The sequence below is a fragment of the Acanthochromis polyacanthus genome, chromosome 15 (assembly GCF_021347895.1).
Source record: "Acanthochromis polyacanthus isolate Apoly-LR-REF ecotype Palm Island chromosome 15, KAUST_Apoly_ChrSc, whole genome shotgun sequence".
Taxonomy (NCBI): domain Eukaryota; kingdom Metazoa; phylum Chordata; class Actinopteri; family Pomacentridae; genus Acanthochromis; species Acanthochromis polyacanthus.
Window position 1 is genome coordinate 29,238,916 of NC_067127.1, and position 14,787 is coordinate 29,253,702.

Here is a 14,787-nt window from a genome sequence, read left to right on the forward strand (position 1 = left end):
ATTTAGAATTTATTTGCAAAAAATTGTATTTGCTCTCTTGATAAATAATGAAAATGAACAATAGCTGCAGGTCATATGATGGAAAAATTATTCCTGGTGTTGTAGATTTCACTGATAAAATTTGGAGATTGATCTTCTCTGTCGGCTCAGACAGTATGAAGCACTTGTTTTATGATATCTGATCGCACTAATTGACCCGCAGAGGTGAATTATCGGCGTTTTCGGGGATGACTCATGAGCTGAAGGCCTGTACAGGACTCGGATGCTCGTTTTGTTTACCTCCCCTGAGACAACGTCGGTTGTAGCAGCAGGAGCCAACTGGTTTCACTGGGAGGGCTGTGTCGCTGCATCCCCTAATGTCCACTCCCCTCATTTGTGTGATTTATGATGAGAATGTTGCTTTCATGGTCCAAGTGTGTTGGTTTTATGACTCAGCTGCAGGACAAAGGCAGCACTGCGGCAGTGATGGATAGAGCTGTTTCTATGGCGATTAGCATGATTAAAAACACCTTCAGGGCCTGAACCACAATGAACTGCTTTACTGCTTTGTCACCAGGATCTACATCTCTGTCTAAGAATCAAAAGTCTTTAATAATCGGTTCATACTGATTATTACTGACTGCACTCAGTTAGATGTAAACCTGTGTTGCCCCTGTGGATTCTGGGTAATCCGTGCTGCTGTAACATGGTGAATGAAGTAAATGTTCCCCTGCAGATCTTCTGTCGGCCTCTAATGAAATTATGCTTCACTGCTGCCCAGTCTCTGTCTCTCACCCAAGAATAAACAAGATGAGGATGTGTGTGCAGCTACACAGCTACAACACACAAACTCTGCAGAGGTATAAAGTGTATGTCCGCATATCGTTTAATTTTAAGTACCTGCATCCTTCGTGCATGAGAATTTGTTGACATTGGGACACAAAGACGAAATACTACCATTAAATCTTTGAAGCTAATTGTTATGTTATCCACATTAGCTGTACAACATGCTAACAGTAAAAAAAAAAAAAAAAAATTATTATGGGGACATTGCCATCAATAATAAAAGTATTACTGGGTGTTGACTTTCTCATATGCTGGGAGTGCATGGAGGCTTTTATGTTCACTCTTGCAGCCAACAACAGAACATTTGTTGAGCTTAACTTGTAACTGAAACATTTTAGAGTTAGCAAAAACATCTCTAGAAAGTAAATACAACTGGTGGACTTTGAGGAAGCTGCTCATTCCGAATAGTTTATCTGAAGGCACTGAGGGTGTGGGGCTCTACAAAGTTTGAGTCTACCATTGGCTCCTCAAATGGAACATATCGGCTTAGTTTTTACTTTATATTTCCAAGTTTATAACGACAACAAAACACAATGAAAATGATTTTTTTTTTTTTACCATATTGGACCTGTAATTGTTTGCTGACATTGATAGACCAAGATGGGTAGTGGTGAAAAAAGCACTCCGATCCTTTACCTAAATTGAAGTAGTAATACCTCAATGTAAAAGTATGTGTATTGAAAATATTTAAGTGAAAATATTAGCGCATAATGAGGAAAATTAAGCATTCCATGCAGAAAAATGTCTCTTTTGACAGTATATGATGTTAGATTACAATTATTCGTGCATTCATGTAAAAGAAGGATTTATTGACTGTCTGCCCTGTCTGACACATTTGAGAGATTTTTCAAAATGATAATCGATAAATCTTCTTTCTACTCTTTGCCTAGTCTTAAAAGCTTTTTCTACAGTTACTCTTATGATTTTGTCTTAACTTTCAAAAGTGACTCCTCTAAAATAATAATTTGAAGTACCACATAAGAGAATATTTTAAATCAGGAGTTATTGATGATAAAATCGACGAAGCAAAGTACTACCATGGTGGCTGTGAAGCTGCAGCCTTTTCTTCCTGTAATCATTGGGCTGTTACCAGTATGTTCTGTAGAAGAAGAAAAGCAGAATTTGAGATAAAGTTGGGGATTAAATAAAGGATGACGATGCAGAGGAGGATTAAAAGGAGGAAGAACGGAGGGAGAAGATGCAGGGAGGAAGAGGCTCGCAGCGCTGCTCACCGTGGCTCTGGGTATTCTGAGTATTCTTATGCTAATCCATTGCCAGGGAAGAGGCACAGAGCAGCCAAGCAAACAATGGCAGTGGAGCCAGAAAGTCTGGCCTGCAGTCTCCCAGGCCCTGAAAGGCATGTCGGGCAGGGCGCCGACACCAACGGGAGGCTGCTGCAGCACCCAGAGGCCCGCCTGGAAGGAGGGGCCCCCGGAGGGGACGGGGAACCGGGCCAAGATGGAGGCAGAGAGGCGGCATGATGGAAAATTGGAGGAGGGAGAGAGAAGGGGGAAGAAAGAGGAGGCAAGGTGAGGAAAGAAGTGGCAGGGAGGGATACAAGAGGAGGAAAGGAGCCAATGAAAAGGGGGGGAATAAGATTTGAGAAGGAGGTGGAGATTGGAGAAGAGGAAACATATAAAGTGGTTTTCTGCTTTGTAACATCCAGGCTGCTATAGCTGCAAGAAGATAAATAAACAGACTGCAGAGTTACATCCTTATCAATGTCTAAAATCGTGTAAAAATGAGTGAATTGTTTGTATCCATCACTCTGAAGATATTTTGTGCCTTCAGATTTCTCCACCACAGTTCATGGAGGGCATTATTGTTACTGGACATGTACTGCAGATATCAACAACATTCAAATACCAAAATTAATATCCGGATACCGCTGTAGCGAACGAATGTTCAGATATTTGGGTCCAGCCCTATACGTTTCCCTTTTTGAGCTAGTCTGAGTGATGCTGTAGGTCTCTCAAGCTGGAATTCTGCTTTTGAATGCGATGCTTAACTGAGTAAAATGATGTTGCAGATATCTGTAGTTGCCTCAGAAGTCGTATGACAAGCAGTTTTAACATTGTTATAGGTCGAAGTTTACACCACAAGCCTCCAATGAACAAAGCTGTCCACAAACTCAACGCAGTCAGTTTACTGAAGAAAATAATCATTAATGAAGCCAAACGTTGCTTCTTCATAATTGCAGAGCTAACAAGGTTCAAAAGTGCAGACAGTTGGATGTAGAATAAGTTATTTCTGTTGTTTCGAAGCACAATATTTATTGTCCATGTGAGGAGCTATAGCAGTGCATTCTTGTAGCAACATCTTCTGGAGTTTCACCTTTTTTTCTGATTTGATGCTGGTTCCTTTACTCAGAGACATTGGTTTACCAAACATAACCAGAGTTGCCTTGTTTTCAGCTCACCAGTCACAGCAAATTTAGTTTTTGAGGTGGCTGATGCTTAAGAGACAGGAACTATCAGAATGTTTTAGTGGAGGTTGAGAAGAAATGCTGCAACAATTTACCGTCTGAGATTATGGGATTTTTAAACAATCAAGCATATAAACATTGTCTAGTATACCCCAAAAACAAAATGATTAACTTGTAATTCTGCAGAACATGGACTCTTTAAGCCACCTTTCATCATCTTTAAGAGATCATTTTCAGATTTTCTTGTTTTGTTCAAGCAAATATTTTTGGGTACAAAGCTGCCAATTATGTTTGAGAACTGGAGAATATTTATGCTTTACAAGTGTATCTTTGCTTTATAAATTAACCAGTTAATTGTTACAATCAACAACTAATTTTAATAGAAGATTTGTTGTTTTAGGTTTTGAAATAAAACTAAAAGAAATTTACATGAACACTGATATAGAAATATGGCTGTATTTAGTGGCCACAGTATTGAGTTTTATTTTATACTAAACCCATTGATGTTGTTTTTGTGAAAAGTGAACTTTTAACCCTCATGCTGCCTGGACCTGCGTTAAACGAGCCAAAACAAATCCACAGGCAGTAGTCTTAGGAGACTAATTCTGGTAATAATAAAAGTAATCACGACGTATTTCTTTAATTAAAGTTTTTGTACAGACTGCTGGAGGAGTGTAGTGGTGTAATATAATCATTTTTATAGCCGGCTACTTCTGCAGCCAAATGAAAAGTTATTATGCCCACAAGCAGACCGTTTCCATAAAAGCCGTTCAAGAGCTCAGTTTCTTCCTCAAGTCTTAACCCACTGCTTGGGTTTCTATCCCAGTATCCCTGGAGCGGTGTGACCTCAAATTCCTTCCCCTGGGGGGCCAGCTATGGCTCAGTGGTTCCCTATAAGGCCGGTTTATTCTGTACAGGTGGGACGACCAACAATGACTCCTTTCATTCCCATCACACCGAATGTTCCTCCTCCAAGACTCTGATGTCACGTCCAGCTAGCCGGAGCAGCTACGCTACATTAACCGCTGTTAGCTGAGGAGACAGATGGGGGGAGGAGGTGGGTTTGACTCCCACAACAGTCAGACTGAGGGGAAGGTCTCAGATTTGTATCAAATCATCCTCCATCTGCTTTCACCTTTATTCATGATGGTGGTGAAACTGTCAGTCTATTATTAATTATTAGTTCCAAAAAATGATGCTTTATGAAGTTTGTCAGTTTTTTACGACTTTAAACTAATTAACTTTGAATACTATTGTTTTGTTGAACTGAATAACTCTAAAAACACCTTGAACTTTAAATCAACATTTTTTAGTTTTCTGACATTTAATTCACAAAATGCAAACCTTTCTCTCTACTCTACACATCAACTGTATTAAGATATTTCACCATGTGGAGTGTATCTTAAAACAACTTTCTGACAACTTGCTCTGCTTTATATCATTTTTAAGCCATGCTGTTTTAGAAGAATATATCAAATTTGGCCTATTTTTATTTATTTATTTAACACATTTTTTTGCAGATTTAACTACACCAAAACAGTGTACCTTTGCAGTCACATATTGTATCACTGAATTTCCCTTCGGGGATGAATAAAGTCATTCTGATTCTCATTCTGTAAGAGAACAAATCACTATATTTGTAAAAATACAGATGTGGATATTATGTATGGTTTTGATTTGTTTTTGGATGTTGTTTTTATTTTGTGTTGTTTTGTACAGTCAACATCTAAATTTTTGTATTTTTCCTGTAATTTTGCAAGATATCTGTAACAACTGTGACAATTTGAAGATTTCTAACAGTTTAATTTTTATTTATTATACTGTCAAATAATAGCAAATATTAGTGAAATAATTATATTTTTTCCTGGTTTAAATACAGGATGTCCATAAAGTCTACAATTTTAAGAATTTATTACAAAGGCAGTTGATAAGATGTCCAGATTTGTTTTATTGTCATCAGTGATTATTTAAGTTTGTAATCACTTTGAAATTGTCTGTCAGATGTTCTTGGTCGTCCACTTCTCCCTTTATCCAACACTGTCTCTGTCTTCATAAATTTGTTGTGCCATGCACCACTTGAAGGACGTGATGGTGGATCTCTTCCATACTTAGTTCTGTAGCTTTGGTGAGTCTGCACATCCTATTTTGTCTCAATAAACAATGATACACGCTGTGCCTTCCCTTGAGGAGTAGCCATTTTTTAGGGTTTTATTTAACAGTACCTCTTTCACCAACAGGATACCCGAAACACAGTTTCAATGTGATTACAGACTTTAACTAGAAAAACACTCCGAGAGCGCAGTACTCCACTAGGGCTGGACCCGAATATCTGAATATTCGAATATTCGATCGTGACGGTGGTATCCGGATATTAATTTTGAGATCCGAATACCCCCCCACCCCCCGTCGGACGAGCACGAACAGTATTCGTCTTGCCGACGTGCCCTCCCTTCGGCCGTTACTATAGGAACCGTTCCTAATATTCCCCTGGCCTCGCGCGAATCGCCCACTGCCCCACCCGGATGTCAAGAACCGAGCCGAATGGTCGAGTCCGTCCTCCGTTTACTTACGGCATCTGACGTGACTGGGTTCCCCCGTCCGTCACCCAGACGGGGGAACCCAGCCCTAAATTCCACCAATGCTGCTCAGTTGACCTATCATTTCCGACAGATGAAATCTTTAATAGGGCTGCACAGTGGAGTAGTGGTTAGGCACTTTCGCCTTGCAGCCAGAAGATCCCTGGGCCTGGGATCTTTCTGCATAGAGTTTGCATGTTCTCCCTGTGCATGCGTGGGTTTTCTCCGGGTACTCCTGCTTCCTCCCACAGTCCAAAAATATGCTGAGGTTAATTGATTATACTAAATTGCCCATACAGTCGAGATCAAAAGTTTACATACACTTGTAAAGAACGTAATGTCATGGCCCTCTTGAGTTTCCGGTTATTTCTACAGCTCTTGATTTTTCTCTGATAGTGATTGGAACCGGTACTTCTTTGTCACAAAAAGCATTCATGAAGTTTGGTTCTTTTGTGACTTTATTATGGGTTAACAGAAAAAGTGACCAAATCTGCTGGGTCAAAAATATACATACAGCAACATGAATTAGCAATTTTGGTGACTTAAAAAGTTGTCAATGAAATGAGCTTCATAGCATTGCCTCTTAACTTCTTGTGAGTGATTATGAGTGACTACAGCTGGTTACTTCTGAGGCTGTTTAAATAGGGCTCAGTGGATACAAATGCCCACAAACGCTACAACGGGAAAGTCAAAGGAGCTCAGCACGGATCTGAAAAAGTGAATCATTGACTTGAACAAGTCAGGAAAGTCACTTTAGGGCTGGGCGATTTGGTCTAAAAAAAAAAAATCTCAGATTTTTTTTTAAAGAAAAATTCGATTTTCGATTCGATTTTCGTTTTTTTCTTTCAATGCACTTAAAAATTACTGCAGACATCAGATATACTGTCAGAAGTAACTTTATTGCTGTAATTGTCCTCAGAATAAAAAAACGCATGTAAACAATTTAATGAACAAGTTAATGATGCAAGTTAATGAGGCTCTGTAATTCAACAATTTCCCCAGGAACTGAGAGCATTTTTTAATCCGTGGGCAATTATTTCACCGGTGTGGTAATCGGGGAAATATGCTGTCTGGAGGCAGATGCTGTGCATGGTCCAGCTGTTGTTGCGCTGTGAGACTCATGTACGGCTGCATTGTCCGGCCACCTCCTCCAGCTCGTTGCGGATCTTTTGCCGAGTGGTATTGTACAGGTGAGGCAGCACCACATCGGCGAAATACTTGCGACTGAGTACAACGTACCTTGCATCTAACACTTTCAACAGCTGCAGTCAATTCCAGCCATTTCCAGTACAAAAAATCGCTAATATTCTATTTGTAAATAAAAAATATGACGAGAAATACAGGGAATATTGGACGCACATCACGAGGTGCATTTCCTTGAAAACAACCGATTCGTGGATTATATACCGACTTCAGGACATGTTTTGGACAAAATAGTTGACTGGCTTGTGTCGTCTGGATGTAAAAGGTTGGATTCTGGCTGTTTTTTGTGGAATATTTTCATCTGTGTGTAATAATGAACCCGGAAATGTGAGTCGCGCTGTGTACGTTGAAGCCGTGTATAGAGAACGGATGGATTGAGATTCGTTGTTTGTCGGACAAATGTGTTTATATTACCCGCTGTGGTAATCACATCTGAAAGTGGTTTATACCGGCGGATTCGTGAGAATCTAAGCTTTCCATCGACGTATAGTGTTTGTATAATCGCGTTTGGAGCCTTCGGACATTCTTGAAACTCCTATGCAAATTAGTAAATATACCGCTGGCGGTACACTGAAGTTTTAAAAATACTTTGCAGCGAGGCTTTGTCTGTTGTTCGTCTGAAGCATCAAAACCGAACCAGTTCCAAATGATTGAGTTAACTGTGCCTTTCTTTTGAATGAGTTCTCTGTTACATGTTGCCGCTGCCATGGGGAAGGGGGCTGTGTCACACCGCGCTAAGGAAGCCCATGAGGAATGGGCGGACGGAAAGCGAAAGATGCCGGAAAACTGCGGGGAAAAACTCGAGTTTGCAAAATAAAAATCTTTTTTAGCAACAAATTCGATAAATCGATTAAATCGATTTTTTTGCCCAGCCCTAAGTCACTTGGAGCCATTTAAAAGCAGCTGCAGGTCCCAAGAGCAACAGTGCAAACAGTTGTAAGTATAAAGTGTATGGCACTGTTTTGTCACTGCCACCATCAGGAAGAAAATGCAAGCTATCACCTGCTGCTGAGAGAAAATTGGTCAGGAGTCAACCGAGAACCACCAAAAAGCAGATCTGCCAAGAATTAGAAGCTGCTGAAACACAGGTGTCAGTGTCCATGATCAAGCGTGTTTTGCATTGCCATGGACTGAGAGGCTGCCGTGCAAGAAGGAAGTCCTTGCTCCAAAAGCGACACCTTAAGGCTCAACTGAAGTTTACTGCTGATCACATGGACAAAGATAAGACCTTCTAGAGGAAAGTTCTGTGGTCAAACAAAACAAAATCGAGCTGTTAGGCCACAATGCTGAGCAATATGTTTGGAGGAGAAAAGGTGAGGCCTTTGACCTCAAGAACACCATGCCTACTGTCAAGCACGGTGGTGGTAGTATTATGCTGTGGAGTTGTTTTGCTGCCCATGGAACTGGTGCTTTACAGAGAGTAAATGGGATAATGAAGGAGGAGGATTAGGGCAACGTGGGGCTATTCTGGCCCCCTTTTTCTGTCATATGATATTTGTACTAGTTAATATGCACAAAATCATGATAGAATGGTACACAATGCACCTCAACAGCACAATTTAATAATATCATAAACAGTTTTTAAATGGGAAACATGTAATAAATAAACTACAGGCTCATAATCAATGCAAGGGTTGGGGCCAGAATGGCCCCGCTGTGGAGGGGCTATTCTGGCTCCTAACTCTTAACTTGTTTAAACTCCACTTTTCATTGAATAAAACATGCAATATAACAAAATATTGTGCTAAGAAACAGATTTAGCATGTTTAGAGCTCAGAGACAAGTTTAGAGTTCAGAGTCTATGAATTATAATGTATCTAATTCATTTAACTAATCATTTGGTTATTAATGTAATCACCCAAAACACCACGACACTGACAATATTAAACAACAGTATATGCACAGATAAGTCTGTCATCTGGTTAGTGCTCTGTTCACATTCTTTGCAAGTGAAGGATGTCTCTTCTATGCTGTTGTCGCCGATGTCCGCGTTTAGATACAGCTGTATATAGTAAACGCTGACATCCGCGTTTACGATGGATCGCGGATGTCCGCGCTGTATCGTGCATACATAATATATGCACGATGCAGCGCCGATGTCTGTCCATGATTCGCGCTCCGGTCGGACGGTGATTTCTGTTGCATTGCGCGCTCACTTCCGCTTTTGATGACGTATCGTGCTCAGACGATTCGTCGATGCGTCGTTAGTTGCAGCCCTAATCTGAAACAGATTCACAGGTTTTTAATTGGCTAATTAGTACTACAGTAGCTTCATGACCTTATATATCCTAGGAATACTTCTTAACAACAGTTATGAGTAGTATTCTACATGTTAGAAACTTTCAATCATGCATATTTCTGCAGAAAACAACATACAGTACGGGGCCAGAATAGCCCCATGGTCCCGGGCCATAATAGCCCCACACATACTTGGATGGAAAATGAACCTGCATGGTGAAATTTTGATGTAGGCCACTAATTTTGCACTTTCTCATAGCATGCACTATCCCAGACTATACAAGAAATGTACCAGAACACAACATATTATAGTTTATTACATCCACTATCTTACCTTCTCCAAACTGGCAATCAAGGTCCAAAATCCGCTGTCTTCAATGTATATTCTTCCTGAGCTGTTCTGCTATCCAGTATGCATGCCTGAACTAGATTCCTTTAAGTTATCATATTACAGGATACACAGGGAAAAAGATGCCAGGACTTTACTGGGGAAATCCCTTGTGACACAATCCCAGTAGCCCATTTCATGCGGCAGGGGCCAGAATAGCCCCAGGGCCAGAATAGACCCGCGTTGCCCTACCTTCAAATTCCTCAAGATAACCTATAATGATCAGCCCGAAGGTTGGGTCTTGGCCACAGTTGGGTGTTCCAACAGGACAATGACCTCAAACACACATCAAAAGTGGTAATGGAATGGCTAAATCTGGCTAGAATTAAGGTTTTAGAATGGCCTTACCAAAGTCCTGACTTAAACCCCATTGAAAACGTGGACAATGCTGAAGAAACAAGTCCATGTCAGAAAGCCAACAAATTTAACTGAACTGCACCCGTTCTGTCAAGAGGAGTGGTCAAAGATTCAACCAGAAGCTTGCCAGAAGCTTGTGGATGGCTACCAAAAGCGTCTCATTAAAGTGAAAATGGCCAAGGGACGTGTAACTAAATACTAGCATTGCTGTATGTATATTTTTGATCCAGCAGATTTGGTCACTTTTTCTGTTAACCCATAACAAAGTTATAAAAGAACCAAACTTCATGAATGCTTTTTTGTGACAAAGAAGTATCTGTTCCAATCACTCTATCAGAGAAAAATCAAGAGTTGTAGAAATAACTGGAAACTCAAGAGAGCCATGACATTATGTTCTTTACAAGTGTATGTAAACTTTTGACCTCGACTGTAGGTGTGAATGTGGGTGTGATTGTTTGTCTGTATATGTAGCCCTGTAACAGACTGGCGACCTGTCCAGGGTGTCCCCTGCCTTCGCCCGAGTCAGCTGAGATAGGCTCCAGCACCCCTCGTGACCCTAGTGAGGATAAAGCGGTGTATAGAGAATGGATGGATGGAGAAATCTTTAATAAAAAATGACCTTGCGCTGAGCAAAGGCATGTATTATGCATGTGCATGTTATGTATTATGCGATACTAAATTGTGTGTCAATTTCTGCTGAGCATTTCATCCCTTTTGGCAAGCCTTTGTTTTGCTCGTGTTAAAATAGCCGTTCCTTCCATGCTTTTATTTTGAAGACATATTTTTAATGTTACGGCCTATTATTTTGTCACCAGTCCAGTAGCAAAGGAAGTGTTTATATAAGAGCGGTTTCTTGACATGATGAAGACCTTGCCAAAAAGTCAGAAAATTCATGTGAAGATGAAAGAAAACGGTTCCACGCTGTTGCTGTCTAGCAAAGGGTGTGTATAAACTTAGAAGCACCTAGCTGGAATGGGAACAAGCTCTTAAGGTGTTTCCTGAAGAAAGGAGTGAAGGACAGAAAGGTGAATTTGTGTTCAAAATAAGGCTGACGGCTGAAGATAAATAAAGGCTTTGTGAAACACCAGGAGCTTCACCATTGTCTGGGGTTTGTTACATTGTGTGACCTAAATATGTAGCGGCCGGCGGGAATTGATGGGACTCAGAAACACCCCACAATTTAATCTTTTGTTCCTTGTATGATTTCCAACTGATAAATCACTGTCAATTTGTAGTAGGATCGCAATCATGTGATCATCAGCAGGTAACTGACAGTGTTCACGTCAAGGTTACAGCAACGCTGTGCCAGCAGCTATATCTAGCAATGGAAAATCCTTAACAAATCCGTGGATCCAGACTATAAGCTGCACCACTGCCAAAATCTAATCACTCATCTATTCAAATGCCTTTGTAATAAATTCTTAAAACTGTAAAGAGACTTTATGGACACCCTGTAAAAAATATATATATAGCTTAGTTTTACAGTCAGATGTTGTAAATAGAACTAGTACCATTTGTAAAAACAATAAACACTTTTTTCTCTTTTTTTCTAGATTTATTTACAATTTGAACTGTTTTTTACAGTTAATTTAAAAAATATATTTATAGTTTTATGTATTATTTACAATTTAGCAAAACTGGGGAAATCTGTAAAACATCAGCAAATTGTTAAAGATAATACCGTTAAAATCTGTTTGCTATGTACACTGTGGTGTCGGAAGATCATAAGTTGGAAAAAAGTGGCTTTTTTAAAGAGCTCTTTGTTACCTTCTGCTGGAGGAAAATAAAAAGGAGTTTGTTGTTCGAGAAGCAGACCAAAGGATCTGCGACTAGTTTGAACAAGACTCTGCTGCCGAGGAGGAGGCGGAGTGAAAGTTACCTGACACTTGAAGGTTTAGTGATTCAGAGTCTGTGTTTGAGGATTTTACCGTTTTTCTCACAAGTGTTTAATTTCTGTGCGAGGTGACAAATTTAATAGCCTGTCGGCTCTCAGCTGTGACTTTCTGCGTTTTTTGCATATTTGAGCTACTGGTGATGATAAAACACTTCACAGCTTCCATGTTGGTGTGTTTTCAAAGTGAAGTGTATACGTTGGGCCATTTAGGAAGGGTGTGTGTCTGCTGAGGGGGATGCTTCCTGTCATGGGGACTCCTTGCTGGACTTGCCTCATCTTGCCTTCCCTCTCTCTGTCTGAATGTGTCTTTGTGTGTTATCTCTCCGCGTTGTCGCCGTTGATCTCCAAGCGGAGCGAAGAGCCGCAAACACACTCCAGTTCTTGTTGTGGCGGCGAGGTGAAGATTCTTTCACTCTCCGTTATCAACACACAGCCCTTTTGAGCATTTGTTGTTTTTAAGGCTTCTCTCACAATCAGTACCACGACACTCACTCCTCCTCCTCTTACTGTCCTGCACACACACTAATCCTGTTTTTTCATGTTCATGCCTTATGTGTGAGGGTTTACCTGTGATTTCAGAACACCGTACACGATAATTCTCTAAACGCAAGTTCTCGACATTTCTTGCTTGGCATTTTTTCTCAGCATGGTCTCATTTTTCACTGCAATATAAAGTCCTGCACCTCTATAGAAACACAACCACCACAACTAGATGTAGAGAGAACTTGCAAATGTCTTCTTGTGCAATTTGACACGATTATAATGTCATATATCAACAAAGAGAAAAAATTGAATTTGCTTGATTATTTACTTTACAAAAAGGAAAAAAAAACCCTGGAATCAACTTGTCATAACATTTTTCCAGTTGTTCCTCTCTGTGTAAACAGTTCAGATGATAACTGGCTGAATTTTAGTCATGTGGCTGTTGGTCACATCTGGGTCACGAATGGCTTCTCATTTTCACCAGAGCACAAAAGTTTAGTTTTTTCACAGGATTTTGCTAGTATAAGTGGTTGTGCTAGACCCGAATATCCCGAACATCCGAATATTCGTTCGCTACGGCGGTATCCGGATATTAATTTTGGTACCCAAATATTTGCCGCCGGTTGGACGTTACCGGGTGGAAAGAATATGCGGCGTTACAGTCTTCCCTCCGCCTTCGGCCCACATCGGATCATATCGGCTCATCTCGTCGTGTGATCACATAAACATATACACATATGTCTATGACATATACACATATGTCTATGTGATCACCCCTTCCTCCCCCCAGACGAAAATATTCGGAGCTCGTCTCTTCCCTTCGCCTTCAGCACACTTCGGCTTATCCCGCCATGTTCGGCTCATCTCGGCTCATCCATTCATGTTTGTTACCACCACCTGAATGGCCGGGTGGCTGCCGACTCTGAACACAAAACAAGATGCTGAAGACCTCCGCTGTTTGGTAATTCTTCAGTTTAACTGAAGACAAAACGAAGGCAAAATTTGGACCTGGGAGACCAAATGAACGGATCAGAATAGTCGGGCCGTCTCCGCCACAAGCCCACATCAAAAATGTATTCTTAGAAATGGTAATTCATTCTTTTACAGTGTTGGCTCTTTTAGAGATATATGCCACTGTTTGGAAGACAAATTCTGTATATTGAGGGTTTACAAAAAATTCTGATATCTTGTAAAATCACACCAACAAAAAAACACCCCAAAACAGTCCAAAGCTGTACATAATTTCCACATCTGTATTTTTACAAATAGTGATTCTTTTTTGCAGTATGTGACTGCAAAGGTACACTTTTTTGCTTCAGTTAAATCTGCTGAAAAAAAATCATTTTGTTTTACAGCTGTTTTTTATACTCTTTCTACGGCTTTTGAATGTTTCAGTAGTCTAACATTTTATAGCCTCTTGTTTTCGGCACCCCTGCTGCCAAATTTGTGGGGTTTCTTTATGGGGTAACTTTTTGCAGCGTCTACCAGTGGCGTTAGCCACACACACTTGGCCTGTACAGTGTGTGTGTGTCTTTGTTCTCTGCCTCCTCAGCCGGAGTGAGAAAAGTGGGTCACAGGTCGGACCTCTTTGTCCCCCCGGGCAAATCAAAAGTGACAGACACCGGCCGGGCATCACTACTAATTCACCCGCTCACACACATGCCCTCCCACCCCTCCATCCCTCTTGGCGCCCGCTAATTGCGACCTGCCGTTATTAGCGGTGCGCGGGGCCAGCGCCTGTAATTGCAGAACATCCTCGGACAAATACTTGGATAGTTAGTCGGACCGTCGGAGGCCAGCGCTGGGCAGGCAGGGGTCACCAGGGGACGAGGGAGATGGAGGGAGAGCCGGAGCCGAGCCAAACCGAACTAGTTGTTGGAGCCAGACATGCCTCACTTCATCCACTCTTCATCATCCTCATCATCAGTACTTGACTGGAGTTTTTGTGTTCAACATCCCTGTCCATTATCTTCTCTCCTTGAGGTGCATTTAACTAATTGGGTTGTTTCATCTCACATCATCAGGGGCCTTCTGCTGGACCATGAAACTTTATTATTTTAAACTATTGATGATTGTATTGATGTAACTATTGATGAATCCTGTCTGTGAAATTCTAGCTTGATGTACAGGGTTATTGAAAGAGAATGAACAGATTTAATTCCGCAGTATTTTAATAAGGAAACGCAATAGAAAACTCCAACCAAGTCACAAGTATTCTACTCACAATTAACTTTCATTTCCTGTCGTACAAGTGTTCAGTGTGGCCGCCACCTGCAGCACGGGCAACATCAATGCGATAAAAGAATTCCTCTGTGACGTGTATCAGCATATCACGATCCACTGAGTTGATCGCTGTTGTTATTTGATGTCATTCGATGGCCTCAAACATCAAATAAAG

At 40.9% G+C, this 14,787-nt stretch overlaps 1 protein-coding gene and 1 long non-coding RNA gene across 3 annotated transcripts in view; one reads left to right on the forward strand and one right to left on the reverse strand.

Moving 5' to 3' along the window:
• Positions 1-14,787, reverse strand: part of LOC127537431 (uncharacterized) — a 292,103-nt gene that overhangs the window by 209,275 nt on the left and 68,041 nt on the right. The window lies entirely within an intron of this gene.
• The window catches only part of LOC110965431 (bone morphogenetic protein receptor type-1A-like), a 119,170-nt gene that overhangs the window by 56,521 nt on the left and 47,862 nt on the right, over positions 1-14,787 (forward strand). The window lies entirely within an intron of this gene.